Source organism: Ursus americanus, chromosome 21, assembly GCF_024610735.1.
Source record: "Ursus americanus isolate L20-20 chromosome 21, mUrsAme1.1.p, whole genome shotgun sequence".
Lineage (NCBI taxonomy): Eukaryota > Metazoa > Chordata > Mammalia > Carnivora > Ursidae > Ursus > Ursus americanus.
The window spans coordinates 14491993-14510814 of NC_142147.1; the positions used below are offsets into that span (position 1 = coordinate 14491993).

At 59.3% G+C, this 18822-nt stretch overlaps 1 protein-coding gene across 5 annotated transcripts in view; it reads left to right on the plus strand.

Annotated features, from left to right (window-relative positions):
* Positions 1-18822, plus strand: part of ADGRG1 (adhesion G protein-coupled receptor G1) — a 38562-nt gene that overhangs the window by 6253 nt on the left and 13487 nt on the right. Inside the window, exons 1-2 of one of the 5 annotated variants that reach the window (XM_087870462.1) lie at positions 1193-1383; positions 11039-11150. The exons of 2 other annotated variants lie outside the window; for them this stretch is intronic. The gene's annotated coding sequence lies outside the window, so the exon portion shown is untranslated. Of the gene's footprint in view, positions 1-1192; positions 1384-11038; positions 11151-11486; positions 11712-18822 lie in introns of those variants that run through there. 2 more of the 5 variants (XM_045806866.2, XM_045806868.2) reach the window with 2 other exon arrangements.

Consider the following 18822-nt stretch of genomic DNA (forward strand, 5'->3'; position numbering starts at 1 on the left):
GCTGGGTGACCTTGGGCAAGTGAATTCCCTTCTCTGAGCTGCATTTCCCCGCCTTGTGCTCTCCCTTCTTCATCGTCACATTCACAGTGCTGGGCAGTGGCCTGAGCAACATGTTTTCCTCCCCACCACTGTCCTGTGGTGCTACGGTGATGGTAGGAGTGAAGATTCTGGAATGCAGTAAATGGTCAGTAAATGTAATCATTATTGTTATTCTTATTGCTGTCATCACTTACCCTCATTATATTGTGAAACTCTTACGGCACCTTTGACTTGGGAATCGAGTAGGGATGAGGGAAGACAGGGAGTTCCAGGTCTGCAGGGCAGGCCATGAGCCGTCTGGAGCTTCCTGACTCTCGGGGTGACTATGAACCTTAGCAGTGGGAGGGAGCCACTGACAGAGGCCAGTGGCCAGAAGGGAATGCGGGCATCAGCCCATTTCCAAATTTCTCTCTTTGAGCTTTGGAAACCAGGAATGGTTCCTCCCCGGGTCTCAGTTTCTCCTTTGGCCCAGCAGATGTGCCCCTGGAGTCTCAGAATCTGGAACTGGAGTTTTGGAATGTTGCAACTTGGGGAGCATTAAGATCGGTCCCTTTCTGTGACAACTGAGGCTCAAGGAGGGCTCAAGGTCAGGTGGTCAGGTGGTCAGTTGTGAGTGGCCTGGCTGGCCACATGCCAAGCCACTTGACACCCCTGCCCTCCCCCCCCCCCCCCCCGTGCTTTCCGCTCTGCCGGTCAGTGCCGGCTCCTGTCTGCTGCCAAGGAGGCTGGACTCTCCTTCAGGAAGGGGCAGTTGTCGCCTGGGCCTGGGGGTGGGGGGGCCAGCATCTGAACAGCCTGTCGCCGTGGCAACCCTGGCTTCTCTGTGGGAACTTTGGGGAGAAGTGCCCCCGGGGAAAGCGACAGATGGAGGGCGGAGAGGCAGAGTTATCCCCAGCGGGGCTGTGGTCCACGAAGCCTGGCACCTGTCTGCCTGGTTGGGTGGTGAGGCTGAGATGCCCCCTTGCCCAGCGCTGAGTCATGGGCATCCCCCAGGGTCACCGCCAGAGCTCTCTTGGCCCTGCCTCCTCCCGGCCTCCCTCTGAGAAATCCGTGACTCACGTAAGGTCCCGTCATCCCAGCCAAGCTAGGGAAGAGGGAGGAGCCCGACTGGGGCAGGAGGGGGCCGTCCCCCCCCCCCCCCCGCAAATACACGCTGCCTGCCGGCTCCTCCGCAGCTCCCTGCCCGCCTTGCTCCGCCGCAAGAGAGGAGCTGGGCGCCTCCCACGCGCACCAGCCCGCCCACTGGGGGCAGCCGGACCGTGGTGGGTGGGTTAAGCCTCCGAGGTGAATCGTGAAAGGCATTCCAGCTGCCTGGCCCCACACAGGACCTTCCACCGGCACCAGGTACCGGAGCAAGGGTGTGACAGCGGGAAGGATTGAGGGATGCAGTGTGTGTGGCAGAGGGTAGGGTGGTGGTGGAACGGGGGATTGGGAGGTCTCTTAGTGGCAGCCAGCCCGGATGAACATTGCTGTGCGGGGTCTCCAGGGTTGGTCGGGATGGACAGGGAGGTGTCTCAGAAGGGGATGGGGCCCCAGAAGATGGAATCTCTCAGAGCCACGAGTCATCTGTTAGCTAGGGAAACTGAGGCTCAGGGTGGTATAGCCCCAAGGTCCAACAAGCTGGGGTCTGCTCTCTGGTCTGTGAGATAACTTCCCACTCCTGCTGCCACTGCACAGATGGGAGAACTGAGGCTCCCAGATCATGTATCAAGTCTAGGGATAAAGGGCCAGGGTGCAGCCTGGAGGAGGAAGGGCTTGGTCCACCGATGCCCAGGGCTGGGTCCAGGGTACACAAGTGAGCCAGGGGCAGTCTGGCTCCTCACCACACCGGCCACCAGGGTCCCGGCCGTGGGGTCTGAGAGAGGGTCCTGGGAAGTCGGGGCAGGTACATGGGGAAGCAGAAGCTGCGGCTGGAGCCCCCTGCCTGTAACCACCAGACCCTACGCTCCCATCTGTGCGACACTGATAGGACTTTCTCCCCAGGCACTACCGCAGTGCCCGCCCTGTTCCAGCACGGGGGGTCTACTGGTTCCTGTTCTCCTCCCCAGCCAGCCTCCTTCCGGGGGGGGCGAGCTGGGGTCTCCCCTGGCCCCGCAGGAGGGACTGGGGCTCATTTTACTAAGGAGGTTTGGGGGGCACTTAGCGAGACAGGCACCTCTCACCCCTCCACCCCAACTACCATCCTGCCTGGTGGGGTGGGTCGGAAGAGGGCCAGGGAAGTTATTGATGCAAGCATTTATTGAGTGCCTACTGTGTGCCTGATATCCTGGGGGTGGGGCAATGAATGAGACAATGAAGGTGTCTGAGAACTCATGGGTGGCCCAGACTCAGAGCCAAGCCCCGCCCCTCACTGTGGGTACCCTGAGGGCAGAGGTGCTTTCTTGGGGCTGGAGACTGAGTGGGAAGAAGCCCCTCCTGTCAGTGAGTTGGTTCCCTGGAGCCCAGGCCAGGGTCCTTTGGGAACTTCCCTGCCAATGTCTAGAGGTTGGACTAGTTTGGGGGCTGGACCTAATCCCCCTTTGCTGCAGTGACCCCGGGGATCTGAGATACAGAACCTCCTCAGTCATAACCCCTTGCCTTGCCGCTCTCTCTGGGCCTCAGTTGTCCCCACTGCTAAATGGGTGTGTAAGGGTGATGGTAGCTGTCCTGCCTGGGGCTTGGCTCCAAGAGTGTCAGCTTGTGAGGGACACCAGTCCGGGCTGTATGCACTGTCCATGCTGGCTTCAGTGCCCTGGGCCACTGGACGGATGGTGGTCAGCCTGGCTGCGACACCCTGCCTTGTCAGGGACACAGATAAATGAGACAGTGAGGATCAGAGGCTGAGGAGTGACATAATGTTGCTTGTAGAGGGGAAGAGAACTTTCTGAACTGGGAGAACCCAGCTGGGCTTAGAGACAGGTGGGGAGGGATAAAAGGGTCGATGCGCATACATGAGGATGGGGTGGGGGTGTTTTGGGCAGAGGCCACTGCATGGGAAGGGTTTGGGAATGAGGAGAGCCGGGAGATGGGGCAGACAAGGCACTGGAGACCTGCCATGGGTCACTTTATGGGGCCTGGAGGGCCAGGCTGGCAGGTCTCACTCTGCTCTGCAGGGGGAGGGATGGCATTGCGGCCAGCAGCCAGGTCAGATGGGTGCCGGGAGGGGGCGGGGTGGCCTGGCTGTGACCCCAACAGGATGGGGAGGGGAAAGGCAGCGATTCGGGGTGGCCTGGCTGCCCGATGCCCAGGCTGTGGGGTTCATCGCTTGCTTGTGTTTTGAAGGCAGCTTCGTAGCTGTGGGGACAGAAGGGGGAGGGGGCCACCAGGCTAAAAGAGGCAGGGTCTGTGTGCTGTGGGGATCGCCTTCCCAGCAGGGCCCGGCAGGACAAAGACGGGAGGGGGAGGCGGGCACAGCCATGAAGGGGGCCACGTGGACCGCGCTCCGTGCTCTGGCTGAGCCAGGCCACAGGTCCCTCAGTCCTCAGCAGAGATGTGGGGGTGGGGGGGTGAGGGTGGGGAGGTGGGCGAAGGGTCCCTTCCAGGGATGCAGGCACAGGTGGGCTTCTACAGGGCAGGAGTGAAGAGTCAGGGGCAGGGCTGTGGGGGGAGGCCATGGAGGAGGCAGTGGGGTGTCGGGCCTGGCACCCCCAGACCCTGCCTTCTGATTGCCAGCAGATGGGGGTATCACGTGAGCAAACACAGCCGTCGGGGAACCAGGAGCCAAGGGACCAGGCAGATGGCAAGTGGGGAGTGGGGCCGGGCTGGCACAAGGGGCCTCTCCCACAGTGGGGAGGGGCTGGCTGGGCCTCAAGCCCTCCAGGCTTACCCTCCTCCCAGCTGTTCCTCATGCCTCACTGGGGGTTCCTCGAGGCCCTCAGGGAGCCCTACAGATTCTGGGGTCAGGCCTGGGCTGCTGGGGAGAGGCGCCAAGGGTGCGAGAGGAGCTTGGGACACACAATTCCTGACCCCTGCCCGGTGCCAGTCTGCCCCTCAAGCCCCACACTCTCCCTGGTCCCTGGGGGCTTGGCCTGAGCTATAGAACCTCCTGGAGCTGCCCTGCCCTCAGAGCCTGCTGGGCCTGGGCTCAGCGCTTGGCACCCACCTTCGTTCCCGCGAGGCAGGAGCTCCTGATGTGTCCACTTGAGAGACGGGGACACTGAGGCACAGGAGGCTTACGCATGGGGAGCTGCTTGTCTGCGATCTGGCCCACCCTGCTCTCCGCGCCCCCTCAGTGGGGAGGGGGCTCCGTGCTGGGTGCCAGAGAGCGTGTGCCCTGGTCTCGAGCCCCAGCCCTGCCGCTGCCGAGCCCGCGCTGTGCTAGGTGTCAGGGCCCACGGAGACGGCAAGGCAGGTCTGCCTGGGGAGAGTCCTGGCTTTGCTCCTGTCTGGGGGTGTGAGCGGGGGCGCCTGCCTCAGTGTCCTCATCTGGTAAAGTGGGTGACAGTAGTGTCCCCGTGGGGGGCTGTTGTAACACGGAGGAGTGGTTGCAGTAATGCGTTTAGAGCGCGCTGGCCCCCCGCAGGCTAGCCTTTGTCGTAAGGTCTCCACGCCCGAAGACGGAGGCACTGAGGCCCAGAGACAACTTGTAACAACCTGGGGTGGGGTGGGGAGTGCTTCATCCTGCCTCTCCGCTGGGGACAGCTGGGGCCATTTGGGCTCTGGCAGGACCTAGGCCTCCCCCCTCCCACCTGACTGGTGCTTTGGTAGGGAGGTCATGGGGTGGGCGTCAGGCTCCTGGCTCAGACAGTTTGTGGCACGCGTGGCAGTTCCAGGCAGGCAGAGATAAAGGCTGAGCCCCAGAGAAGCTGGAGGAGCTTCTAGGCATCAGTGGACAGGGCTCTCCATTACAGGGAGGCGGCCGGCGGGGGGAGGCCTCGCTGCGGAAGCCAGCCCGGCTCCGTCTCCTTGCAAGGCTGGCGGTTCTGCAGCTAACGGCTCCGGGCCGGCTCCCCGGGCTCAGGGCCACTGCAACGAACTCCAGACAAGCAACAGTGAGAGACTCGAGCCACCTCTCAGGCCTCTCTGCCCTGTCCTCAGGCTTCTGCCTTCCCCTCCAGAAGCCCCGGCCTTGTCTTTCAAGGGCCACAGGGACCCAAGGTTGTTACCTGCCTGGAGCTCAGTGTCCCCACGATAGACAGAGATGAGAGTCCCACCTCCGGGCAGCGTGGCTGCTGGGATCTGGAGCAGCCCAGGGCTGGGAGTGTGTACTTAGCTCATTGTGCAGCTTTGAGAGGTCTTCCCTAAACCTGGGCTGAAGATTTTGTCTTCACGGTCACATGGTGACTGAGGTAGAACTAGATTCAAATCCTGGAAAAGTGACCTTGAACCCGCCGCTCAATCTCTCAAAGCCTCATGACTTAGGCTGTAAAATGGGGTTGGAGATACCTATGTCTCTAATATCTCTATGAGACCCCGAGGGGGATTCGCTGGGGCAGCTGCCCGCTTAGGGCCCCATGGGCATAGAGCCCCACGCTGAGCTGTCCCTGGCCATTGCTCCTCCATCGCCCGCTGAGCTGTGCCCCTGGGAGAGGCAGCCCAAGGCGGTGGCTCTGCGGCTGTCTGGTTCTGTCCCGGCCGCATCAGCTGTGTGAACTGGGACAGCTGTATTAGCCTCTCTGGGCCTTGCTTCCCTCATCTTTGAAATGAACTAGTAATGGTCCCTTGAGAAGGTTAAGTGAGCCACTCTATTTCGAGTGCTGACCGTGGTGCTCGGCACGCCGTATGTGATATTGTCCTTGCCACTGATCTGGGCCACCACCAAGACCTCAGGAAGCAGCAGTGAGTCTATCAGGAGCATTAGCCTTGTGCTTCCATGACGTCATCGGGAAGGCACCAGGCCCGAGAGAGCCCGTGGGGCCCTTGGACACTCCCATGCAAAGGGGTCTTGATCTGCTGGCATGAGTTCTTCAAGCATGGGGCTCCCTCCTGCTCCTCTCTGGGACACAAGGCCTGACCCGCTTGGCCATTGTCCTGGGCCTGCAGGGGAGGCCTGAGTTCGAGTCGGGCTTGTTTACTTGGGCAGGACTCTGTGGTTACTTCTCTGCTGGGCTGAGTTCCCTTGGCTTCTTGGCCCCTTGCCTGAGCAGGGTGGCTGACCCCCTCTGGGTCCCTGGACAAGTGTGGCTCTCAGGGTGTGCTCTGTGGTTAGCACCTTGGGTCTCTGAGCCTGTGGCAGGGGGACAGCTGCCGAGACCCACCTGTCTTCATGGTGACAAATGTGAGGGGTGGACTCCAGAGGCTAGCTGGAGCAACTGAGTCATGTGTGGCCTGGCGCCCTCTGCTCCTCTGGCTGTGTCACCACCTGGCCATGTGCCAAACCCTTGGAGAGACTCATAAACACCCCTCCCCCAGTACATATAGCTTCACTGCCTATAAAGACCCTCATTCAGTCTCGGGTGCTGCTGGCCCTTGGAGGTTTGAACCCTTATCTACATTTCACAGACGAGGAAGCAGGTCTCAAGTGCCCTGGACAGTCAGCGGTAGTGGGGGCCTGGAACCTCGGCCTGGACCCTTGCCCATGACACCACAGATGGCTGCTCCCATTTGAGGTGGTGAGGTTCCCATCCCTGCAGGTGTGTAAGTGTGGCAGGGATGGTAGAGGGAACTGGAGCAGCAGGTGAGGTTCTTCACGGCTCCTTCCAGCCCCGAGCTCTTCTGGCCCTCATGGGGAGAGGCGTCCAAGTCCCACATTGTCCTCAGGCAGTAAGTCCCTAAGCAGCCAGCCTGCTGGTCGTCCTAAGGGCATCAGGCGATGTCTGCAGGCAGGTGGGGGCTCCATAGCCTTGCCTGTCACCATGCCCAGACCGCCACCATTAGCACCAGCCTGTGGCACCTTTGGGAGGCTCCCACTGGCCTCCCCATCATCCGGTGGGCTGGGTGGAAAGTGCACGGGGATCTGGGCGGGAGCGAGACTGGAGGGTGTGAAGGAGGGGTCAGCAGGGGGCACACCCACCCCCCAAGTCATCAGGGAGCTGATGTTGCCCCTTGCTCTCCCTATCCAATGGACCCGTGCCTGGGTAGGGGTGTTCCTGACCCCGTGGCCCTTCTGCCTACCACAAATGTGCATGTGACAAGGCCCCGCGAGAGCCGTGGGCAGTGGGCAGGGCCAGCAGGAATCCTCACGCGGTTCCCTCAAAGCTGTATTTATCCTATGTCTGTGGCCGCACCTGCTGCACCCTCTTGGGCTCTGCCACCCTATGCACACACCCCAGACCAGATGGACGGGGTCTGCTCTCCAGCTCCTGGGCTGGGAGCCAAGGATACCCAGGTCCTGCTGCCTGGCCTGGTGTAGGGGGAGCCGGGCGAGGGAGCAGTGCCCGTCACTAGCTGTCGTGGGGCGGACAGCCAGTGCTCCCGCACAGAGACGCTGCAGCAGGCGTCACCATGCCTGGAAGTCCTGCCTCAGCTCCTGCGCTCGGGGTTGCTCTCCCACAGAGCTGGAAGCCTCAGTAACTGCCGTCCAGGGAGGGTGGAAGTGTTTGCAGACCCTGTGGGTGTAGAGATGAAGGGGCGCAGGCTCTGTTCCTGGGCTGTGCTGTCTTCAGTGCAGCACAACCTCGTGGACCTGCCTACCCACCTCCCCAGAGTGGCTGACGCTTCCTCTCCATGTCCCGGAGAGTCCTGGGCAGGGGCTACAGCAAAGGCAAAGGAGTATACAGAAGTGGATTGGGGTCTAGTTAACAGCTGTGTAGCCCTGGGCAAGCAGCTTCTCCCCCCGCTGAACCTCAGTTTTCTCAGCTGTAAAATGGGCGTAATAGTACCCGCCCCCCCATATAGAGTGGGCAGGCACATGCATCATGGGATGTTAGGAGCACTTCATACGGTCTGTGCTCCCACGTGGTTCCCTTCCCTGCTCCAGCTGCCTTGTGAGTCTCAGCCTGCTGGCCCTTGGGATATGCCCACCCCCAGTTTCCTAGACCCCAGGATCTTCCCTGGCCACGGACATGTACAATTTCCCCTCCCCACCCCAACTTGGGGGAGCCCACAGGAGTCCAGATGGAAGCTTAGCATTTGCAGCAGTGGGAATGGGACCCACCTTCATGGCAAATTCCTCCCTGGGTCCCATCTTAGCCCTGGGCCATAGGAGTAGGCTGTCGAGGGACTTGGGGGTAGTAATTTTGCCTTCATGTCAAGAGAAAACCCAAGGTTCAGTGATCAAAAATTCAGATGGGATCTCAGACATCATCTAATCTAGCAACTTTCAAAGTCTGTCTGTGTTCCTAGTGATTTAGGAAAGTCTCGGGCTCCCAGGCTTCTCCACTGTAGGACTTTTCAGAGCCTTTACCATGCAGCTGTGTATTGGAGGAAATGCAAGCCTGGCATTTAGGGGCCTATCCCTACTCTCAAGCTTTGCACAGTCTTAGGAGTCCCTCTCTCGCCAAGCACTTGGCAGAGATGTTTATGCCCCTGAGCCAGTCAGAGGTTGGGGAGTCGGGATGGCTCAGTGCTGGAACCCCTGCCCCAAGTGGTGCTTTTGGATCAGAAGTCTAGCATCAGGAATTGGCTCCTATTGGGAAGAGGGTTGGAGCCGGCCTGACCTGGGTTAGAATCCCAGCTCTGTCTCGTTCATTCATGTATTTAACTAGCAGTCCTGTAGCATCTGCTGTGGACCAGGCACAGTGCTAGTAGGGGAGATTCAAGGGGTGAGCCAGACAGTACACGTTGAGAAATGGAAAACAAGTAGGCAAACTGAAGGGTCATCTCAGACAGCGTTAAGTGCTGTAAAGTTGAGAAGATAAGGTGGCGTGGAAGAGAGTGATGATGGGGAGGATAATTTTGGCTGGGTAATCATGGATGGCTTCTTGGGGGAGGAGATATGCTAAATAAGGACTGAGAAGAAATCACTCAGGGAATGGGTCAAGGAAAGGATGTGGTATGTTGAAGGGAAGGCACGTGCAAAGGCCCTGAGGTGTGTCTGAGGATAGAAAGAAGGCTGGTGTGCTGGAGTTGGTGAACGCGGGGTGAGTGGGGGGAGCACGGGGGTGGGGCGAGGCGGTGGTGGTGGTGTGTGGGGTCACTGGCTTGTTATTTGGGCAGTTGCGCTGCTCCCTGAGCCTCAGCTATCTGATTTCTAAAACGAGCCTCATCAGTTTGGTCCCACGCTCGGCTCTGGTCAGCAGTTGTGAGCATTGTCAATGTCTTTGGCAGAGACTTGGCTCTGGGCAGCAATGACCTATGAGCTATTGTAAGTATTTTTGTCGTCACGAGTGCTCAGCAACGTTGGGTGGGACCTGCGATGTTGTGCCTCGGTTTCTCTGTGTGTCACTTTAGTCAGTGAGCGCCGAGTGTAAGTGGACAGAGGTGCCCCATCTGTGCCCTCCCCTGGCTCCCCTCAACTACAGCCCCCCTGCCAACTCTTTTTAAGCATAGAAGCTTCTGATCCAACAGTGACCGCCTTCTCTGGCCCAGCAGGCCCTGGAATCCTTTCCGGGGGAAGGTTCCACCGAGAACAGCAACTCCTTTCTTTGCTTTCTTTTCCTCTTCCTCCGGGGGCCAAAAATAGTGCCTGAATGGGACAGAGCTCCAGGCCAGGAGCAAGACAATAGCTGCGTCCTGACTGAAGCTGCTGGCTGGCTCTGGTCCACGGCTGGAGAGGGGGGGAGGTGTGAGGGTGCATGGGCACTGTGTCCCCCTGGCCCCAAGCCCCTGCCGCCTTTCCCATGGCTTCTGCCAGAAACCATCACAGAGCCCCTCTGACCCCTTTGAGTGTGATTGCCAAGGGGGTTCCCCACTTGTTCTGGGAAAGTGTTTATAGCTGCTTGGCTGAGACCCTAGCCCCTTAGCCCCCTGAGCAGCGCCATGCTGTCTCCCAATCGGCTGCCAGCGGGGGCGTCTGCCCCTGGTTCTCTTCCCTGCCCTGTCTGGCACGTGGAGGCCGCCCCATGTCTTTGATGTCCTTTCGCCTTTGATTCAGTGGCTATGAAGGCCTTTTTAGAGGTCAACGGGATGTGTCCTCTTGGGAGGAGGTGAGCTCCCTGTCACTGGAGGTGATCAAATAAAGTTTGGAGGTGCACTGGATGGGGGGCAGGATTCGTCCAACATCAGATGGACGTCTGGTCTTGATGTCTTCATGTCTCAGAAGATATCTTGGTTTGAAGTTCACACCCCTCCCTACAGCGAGGTGGCCTTGAGCAAGCCACATCAGTTCCCCGAGCCTCTGTTTCCTTCTCTGTAAGATAGCTTCAACAGGGCTAACCTTGGAGAGTGTAGACCTCCAAATGTCTAGTGTAGTACCCGGCACATAGAAGGGGTTTCAGGAGCTTTGCCTGTGTTCTCTTCCCTTCCCGCACGGGTACTTACTCTGCAGCACAGAAGGGAGGATCTGACCCACTCTTGGTCCTCAGGGAACTCTCTGGAAGGAAGCCAGGAGGAACCCCCTCGCCCAGCCCTAGGAGATAACTCGGAAGGAAGATTCCTGGTGGGTTGTGGCAACGTAGGAAGGCTTCTGGGAGCAGACGGCCCCCTAAGAGGCTTCTAGGGAACTGTGTGCATGTTCTGCACTGTGACAGCCTGTGATGAGGGTTGGAGGGGTGTCCAGCCTGGGACAACGTCAAGGCCACAGGCTGGCAGCCTCCAGGGGCAAAAGCAGCTGCTGATAGGCATCTTCGGTCACAAGGGTAGCCCCCACCAGGTCCTAAAGGATTTGGTTTAAAGTCAATGTCGACAAACTTAGGCAGGTGTCCCCCGCTGCTCTCCGGTAACCCACCGTCCTCAACCCTGCCCTTCCTCCTGCCAGCTCCTTGCTGGGTCCGGCCAGCATCCGAGTCAGGAGACTTGAGTACCGGACAAGTTAGGGCGCTTGTGCTGTGCTGGGTCGGAGCCGGGCAGTGACGTAGTTCCCTTCCTGCAGCTGCCAATGGTTGCCAGGGAAACGGTTGCCAGGGGCTGCTGTCACCTGCGCCCCTTCTCCCAGACTGGTGGCTGGGGCTCACAGCCCTCTTCCCTGGCTGCCCGCTTTGTTTGAAGCTCCAGCGAGGGGGCAGGGGCTGGGGTGGCTCAGCTTCAAAGTCCTACTTCCCAGGAGCTGATCCACCGCCCCAGCAGCCTGTGAATGAGGAGGCCAGCCCTTCGCTCACTCGCTCAGGCTCTTTCTGTACTTACAGTCCACTCGATGCCACAAAGGAGGAGCCCAGGTACGATTTCCCCTCCTCCCTTCTTCCCTCCATCCGTCTCATTCTTGGTCCTGCGTTCCTCTCCCCTCACCCCCCTCCCTTTGTCCCTCTTCTCCCTCCCCTCCTTGGCCTCCCCTTCCCCTGCTCCTTCCCACCTCCCTCCCCTTCCCCCTTTCTTTCTTTTCTCCCTCCATCCCTCCTCGCTGTCTCCCCTTTCTCCACAGCACTGCTAGGGTAGCTGATGGATGGGGTGGGGGTGGAGCTGGGTGGCACCAGGGACCCTGGGAGAGCCACAGAGGCTATGCTAAGGGGGATTCAAACAGTCACTACAGGAGGAAGTGGTTGGAGGGTAAGCGCTCCACACACACCCTCCCCAGTCTCACTCCAGCTCTGGGCTGCACCCTCAATGAATAAAGATAAGCCTCTGAGCGGTGTTGGGAGGCTGCATCCCCACCGGGCTGGCAGGAGCCACGGCATGGGGGTCACCTGGGCCCTCAGGGGAAGGGTGTTTGGAACCCCAAGGGGACACATCTGGCAGCATCTTTCCTGTGAGTTTGAACAAGAAGGCTTTGTAACAGTCAGGTAAGGTCAAGGGGAAAGGGGCCGCAGAATCCAGAGCATCAGTCTGGAACCAGGCCCTGGGGGAGCATCTCGTGTCCCCCCCTCGCTGGCTGGGCAGTCCCCAGCAGTCCCCAGCTCCCCCTTCCCAGGACTCAGTTTCCTTATTTGTTAAATGAGCATAACGGAACATGTTTGGGGGAGGAAGAATATGTTCCTTTGTGTAAAGAGCTTAGAATCGAGGCTTGCATGTTCTAAGAGCTTAATCAATGTCAGCTGTGTTGCTGGAGGGGGTGAGCACACTGCCCTTGGGGGTGCAAGTAACCATGGGGGACACCGAGGTGCTGTGTGCTCGGTGAGCTGGGTGGGATCCTGGTCTGTGCCTCTACTGCCCTTCCCTGGCGGTGACTCAGCCTTGCCCAGCCTTCTTGCGGAAGGACACCTGGCTGTGTGTGTCCCGTGCGCCTCTCAGCCAGGGATCGGGGACCTGGAGGAGGAGGAAAGAAAGGGAGGGTTCGTGGCTGACCTTGGGAATACTAGGGTCCTATACTCCAAAGACGGGCCCTCTGCCAGGTCCAGAGTCGCTGATGTGCAGCTCCCAGAGCAGGGTGCTAACGGGGCTGACCTTGTCAGACTGGCCTTGCGCAGTGTGGGAAGACAGATGGGGAAGGGACACCAGCCAGCCAGCTGAGGTCTGCCTGCGGTTTGAGAGGGAAGAGAGCCTGGCCAGGAGGAGATAGCCCAGCACCTTCTTGGCTCCTCACTGCCACCCGGGATGTAAGCCCTGCCCTTTCCTGGAAGCATCCAGAGGCCCTGGCCTATAGAGAAGACAGATGGGGACAGGGATCATAGCCATCACTTACCACAGAAGGAAACTAAGGCTCAGAGAGGGGCCAGGCTGTCTGGAAGTGCCCAGGGCCACTTGGCTGCAGTTTGTTCTGGACCTTGCACACCTAACCCCCCCCCCACCCCGCTCTGGGCTTCCGCATTCTCTGGGCAGGTGCTGACTGGTGTGTGCCCTGGGGTCCTGGAGCCCAGACTCAGCAGCTCCCTGGGGAGAGGGCTGCGGGGAGACTTGCGGGGGGGCCACACTCTGCCAGGAGCATGGAGCTGGCACCAGGTTCCCTGAACTGAGCCCGAAAAACCCTGGCGCCTGAGCCCGACCCCAGCCTGGGCCAGATCTGGGACCCTTCCTGATCTCTTCTCTTTTTAGGTTCCAAGTCCCTATAATCCATTCTCAAATTCTAAGAGCCTTTGATTCTCGGCTTCTAAAAACTCTGTCACGCTCCTATTTCCTCTTTCTTTCTCCTTCTCTGTCCCTCGCGCCCTCTCTCCCTCCCTCTCAATTCCAACCTTCTAAGTGTCCCGCTGCTTGAGGAGAGGCAGAGGGCCCAGCTGGCTGTGGCTGACTTTAATGGAATGGCCAAGCTAGGGACAGGGCTGGCAGTGCCCTTTTCCCCAAGAACTTCTGCTGCCGGCCGAAGGGAGGTGGGATGGGGCCGCATATACCTCAGGCTCCCCGGGGACCTCTTGCCTGGAAGTGTCAAGGATGGTGATGAGTTGCCCTGGGGAACATCACAGTCTAAACGGCTCCTGAAGCCCATCTCATGCTAGCTAATGGCCTCTGAGGGGAAGGGAGGGGCTGGAGGCTAGGAGGGAGGGTGCTGACAGGTTTCTTATCTGTGTGGCCACAAGATTTTTGAGAGCTTATTTCTCATGTTGATAACAGGTGCCCATGCTAAAAGGGCAGTGGGCTGGGAAACTAAACCCAACGAAGCTCTGTGGATTTTCTTTCTGCAGGACTTATCAGATCTTTTGACATGCTAATACACAAGACCAAGCAGGGCCTGCAGAGCTTCTTAGAAAATGCTCTGGCAAGTTACCACTTGGTGAAGTTGAGGAGACAGTCCCAGAGAAGGGATAGGACTCTGGGGGCCACCATGACAAAAAGCATGGCTTTGTAGTTGGGTGGCCTTGGGTTTGAGTCCTGGCTTGGCTACTTGCTGTGTGATCTTGGGCCTCACCTAACCGCTCTGGACTTTAATTTCCTTTTCTTTAAACTGATGGGTCATAATAGCATTTGCTCCCCAGGCTCATGGTGAGGACTGAACGGTAGTTTGTGCAAAGTGCTTTGTACGATGCCAGCACAAATCGGGCACTTGCTAAATGGAGCTGCCATCCTCCCCCTCCTTGGATTCCAAGGCCCTTCCCACCACACCAGACAGACCCGGTCTCCTGCCCCCCACCCTCCCATCGTATGGGGTCTTGACAGGCACTGCAGGGCTGGAGTGCGGAGGTCGTGCGGGTAGGTTGTGGAGGCCGGAGTCCCAGGGCATCAGTGACGCCTTAAGGCTGGCAACCCAGGGAGGAGGACCAGTAAGTGGAAAGGCTTGGAGGCGGGAACACCCAAGCCTGGGCCCACATCTGCTTGCATGACAATACGTTGGCCTCCCTGGGGTCTCTTAAGTGAATGTTCTAGTGCCAGATAAAGCAGACTTCAGGGTGGGGGGCTCCGGATAACGCTCTTGGGTAGGACTCAGGGTCCTTTCACAGGAACAGACCCTTTCCTTCCATCCTAGCAGGGAACTCTCCTCTTCTCCCCTTCCTCGGGCTCCCTACAGGCCAGGGCCCAGCTGGGTACACAGAGGGAGTCTTTGCCCTCCGACTTGGCCAGACCAGAAGCTGTGGGAAGGTGGGGCCATGCGGGCAGGGACGGCCTTCCAGCAGGTCTGGTGCAAGAATGTGAGACTGACCCCAGGCAGTCAGTGGGCACGGCCTTGGCATCCGCGAGCTTCTGGGGGCAGGCTGTTAGCTTAATTTTTTTCTCCTTTATTGTAGAAGAATTCCTACACGCTGAAGTCACTGCTTCCCCCAGCCAGCCCAGAACACCCTGCCAGGGTGTTCACTCTCGCCGCGCTGGTCACCTAGCCTGAGCTCCGCCACCCCAGCTGGGGAATGGGAGCAGGGCGAGGAGAGGGAGTGGGCACTGCCGAGGGCCTGGGGGGCTGGTCTAGGAGAGGGCATGGCCCGGGGTCCCACCGGGGTCCCACCGGGGTCTCATGGGGTCTCATGGGGTCTCACCAGGGTCCCATGGGGTCTCACCGGGGTCTCATGGGGTCTCACCAGGGTCTCATGGGGTCTCATGGGGTCTCATGGGGTCTCACGGGGTCTCATGGGGTCTCACGGGGTCTCATGGGGTCTCATGGGGTCTCATGGGGTCCCACGGGGTCCCCTCTGTTGATTTGTTGGATAGCTGGTGTTTCTGAGTAAGATTTACTTTTCTCAAATAATTTGGAAAAGGCCGACAGAGGGTCTTCAGGGCCCCCCACGCCACCCCCCACGGAGGAAGCACCTGCAAGCACTGTGCTCCGTTCTGTTCTAACTGCCATCCCTGGCTGCCCTTTGAGATCTGAGCAGCCCTCTGTTCCTCCCCCGTAGAGCTAACCTGCCCCCGCTCCCAGCCGCCTTCTGCTTTCTCCTTGCTCCCCTGCGGACCCGCACACACGCGCGTGTGCACACACACCCACATTCACAAGCCTGCTTACATTCCCAAGGCTTTATGCTCACCCACCTCTCTCCTTATCTCTTTCCCAGGTCACATCCTTCTTTCCTAAGCCGTCTGCCCCCCGGGCTAAAGGGGTAGCCCGCTGCTCCATGTGGCCCCCCTACCGGAGAGCAGCTAAGGATCGCGGCTGGAGCAGGACAGCCAGGCTGGGTCCTCTCTCTTCTGTCTCACCCAGGCTCAGACCCGAAAACCCACTCCAGGGCCCCCCTTCCACCCCGGCCCTCCTTCCCCCTTCTGTCCTTCAGGAAGCCCCTTCCAGGTTCCTGGCACCCTGCCCAGCACCAGGTGGACCACCGAGGTGCTTGACATGTCCTTGCGAGCGGGTGGACAAGAGGCACCCCAGCCAGGCTGTGCCCTTCAGCAGCTGAGTGAGCTGGACCTGGGCCCCCCTCGTCTCTGACTTTCTCTGGAAAACACGGCTACTGTTATCCCAGGCTTGGAGTGACAATAAGACGCTTGTTAAAGCCAGACTCTGAGCTCCCCCCTCCCCCGCAGCCGGACCTGCGGCTGGGGAGTCTGCATTTCCGTGACCTCCCTGGGCTGGTTCTGACCCACGTGCAAGTTTGGGCACCTCTGATATGAACTTCTTATGGCAGTGGGGGGCACAGAGAGTGGAGGGTGGGCCGTAGCTCCCCCTCCCCCCACAAACATGTAGTTAATCTTGACGGGGAGGAGTGGTTAGGTAACACTTCGTGGGGAGGGTGTGTCTTAGCCGAGTCCCCACAGATGGGTTGGGTTGTCGTAAGGAGAGGGAAGGCATTCCAGACAAACGGTCTGGAGGTGGGGTTGATATGTCCACAGTGTGTGTAATGGGAAGGAGAAGAAAAGCGGTGGTGGGGGTGGGTCTGGGCGTCAGCCCTGCTGCATATGCTGGAGAACTGCCTGCCCGCGAAGGGTTAACCCCAAGCCGACCAGGTCCTGTCCACTCAACTTCCACCTCCATCCTCCGAGGAAATGGGTTTTCCAGGAGACTGGACTGGGCCAGCCGTGACTCGTGGCTCCAAACGGATGGCAAAGGAAGTGACTCAGGCCCCGGGGGGGAGAAAGTGAGCCACAGGTCCCCTGCCCAGTGCCCCCTCCCCCATCACGAGGATGAGTGGGAGCCAGGGTTGCTTGTCCTGGGCCCAGCCAGTCCTGGGGGTGGGTGCGGGAGTGTGGGCTTCGACAAGACCTGGCCACCCTCTGCTCTGCCTGTGTCCCTGGGGACCCTGTGGTGGTGGCCCCCATTGTGTCAGGCTGGGCTGGACCGTTCTGTTCCCTGTGTGTGTTTACGGAAGGCCTGAAGTCAAGGGCAGCTGCTCCTGAAGGGGAGGTGGGAGGGGATCCCTCCTGGGGCACTTGGCCCCCAGACCCTCTCTCCCAGGCTGGAGTTGTCTGCACAGCTGGTGGTCTTGGCTGCCCCCTCATTCTTAGCTCCTTTTCTTGAGGGGATCTCTCAAAGCGTGGGGGGGGGGGGGGTGGGGCGCATGCGTCTCTAGGACCTCTGCAATACCAGCTCTGCAAGGAGCTCTCAAGAGCCAGACGCAGCTCTGTGTCTTGGCTCTCCCGGGGTGATCTTGGATCAGGTAACCTTTCCCTAGCCTCAGTTTCCTGGGCTGTAAAGTGGCAAAACAGTAGGACCAACCTCACAGAGTGGCTCTGGGGATTTCATGTGACAGTGCTGATGACACTCCAGCTGTGGTCCTCACGGTGCTGCTGCTAGATACCCCTCTCAGCGAGGCCCTGGCTCTGGCCCAGGGCCCTGAGACGTCTGACAAAGGCCTTGCCTGCGTGCCGATGGTTGGTTTTAAGTCTTTGACAGCCGAGCCCTGTCCCCGCTCAGCTCAGAGACCAGGGACAAAGTTCTACCCACGTAGTCTGGTCTGGCGTTCAGCCTCCAGAGCACAGGACCCTTCCCTCCTTGGCGGAGTCAAATGGGGGGCTCCTGGGGTGGTGACCAAGGCATTCTGCAGCCCTGTTGGAGGTGCAGGGAGAGCATGGCCTGTGTCATGGATGCTGACTGCATCTGGGTCGGCTGCACGGGGCTGCAGGTGCGTGCACAGGGGGCAGAACAGCCCCCCCCCCTGCCCCCCGCCCCCAGGCAGGGGATGGAGGGAAGGAAGAGGGTGCGATGAGAGTGGGCAGGGTTCTCTGAAGTGTGAAATGGGGCTGGGAAGGTGCCAAGCGGACAAGCCAGGCAGTGCCCTCCCCCTTCCTGGTAAGGGCTGGAATCTTCTCTTTGTCCCCTGTCCCGCTCTCCTACCCCTCAGAGGGTTCTGAGCAGCTTCAGGTCAGGGCTGCAAGGACGGAGGTTTTCTGGGTGGGGTTCCAGTCTTCCCACTGCACTCCCGGAAGGGAAGTTTCATGCTCTAAGAATTTCCCGTCAAGGTGCTCTGGAGGCTGAGCTGGCCAGGGCCACAAGGCAGGGGGCCGGAGGGTAGGAGGGAGGGAGTAGAGCCCTGTGACAGGCCTGGGGGTTGACTTAGGGGCAGGCATAAGCCGGTCAGAAAGTACACAGAGATATGTAGCTGACGCCTATGGCGCCAACCTCATGCGTGGCCGGGATCTTAGTCCTTTACAAGTATCAATTCATGCACAGATGTGGAACGTGAGGCCCAGAGAGGGTGAGGAACTAGCCCAAGGACACGCAGCTAGTGAGCAGGAGAAGCTGGAGTTGAACACAGGCATTCCGGCTCCGGAGTCCACTCCACTGCCTAAGAGTGGGTTAAAGGAAGTCAGGCAGACCCTCCCACTCAGATTCCAAGAATGCCCATGGGGACAACGTGGTACACCTTGGAGTAGCCAGGGTAGAGTGAAGGTGAGCCTGGAAGGGTCAGAGTCATGCAGTTGGTCCCTTGTCTGTGTCTAAATCCCCTCCGTGTACCTCGTGCAAATTTGCTTGTGCCCCTCCAGTGCCTGGAAGGTCACTTCTTTGTCTCAGCCTTTTTGCTCTCAGGGCTCAATCCAGGGGGGCTGATGCAAAGTGAATGACTGCCCCGCCCAGGGCCCTTGTCTACCAACAGGGGTAGCTCACTTTGAAGGTCAGTGGGCCACAGAGGTACATGGATTTTTGGCCAGCTCTATCCTTGCTTGCTGTGTGATGTCAGGAAGCCATTGGCCCTCTCTGGGCCTTGAATCCAAATACTATAAAATGGAGAATGAAGTGATCTGTCAGTTACGAGTTCACAAGTATAGTGCAGTGGTTGCAGAGAGGGGGGCTGCCTGGAGGAGGTGACATTTGGATCAGGGATCAGAGGTAGCTAGCAGCAGGGACTGGCAGGAGGGAGAGGAAAGAAGGGGGTCCAGGAGAAACACATCTCTGTCTCCGGATGCCGGGTTTCCTCCCATTGGTCTGAGGCAGCAGGGCACAGTTACAAAAGGGGATAAAATGCTCAGAGAGGACACAGAGTGAAACCTTAAAAATCACAACCTGAGGGGCGCCTGGGTGGCGCAGTCATTAAGCGTCTGCCTTCAGCTCAGGGCGTGATCCCGGCGTTCCGGGATCGAGCCCCACATCAGGCTCCTCCACTAGGAGCCTGCTTCTTCCTCTCCCACTCCCCCTGCTTGTGTTCCCTCTCTCACTGGCTGTCT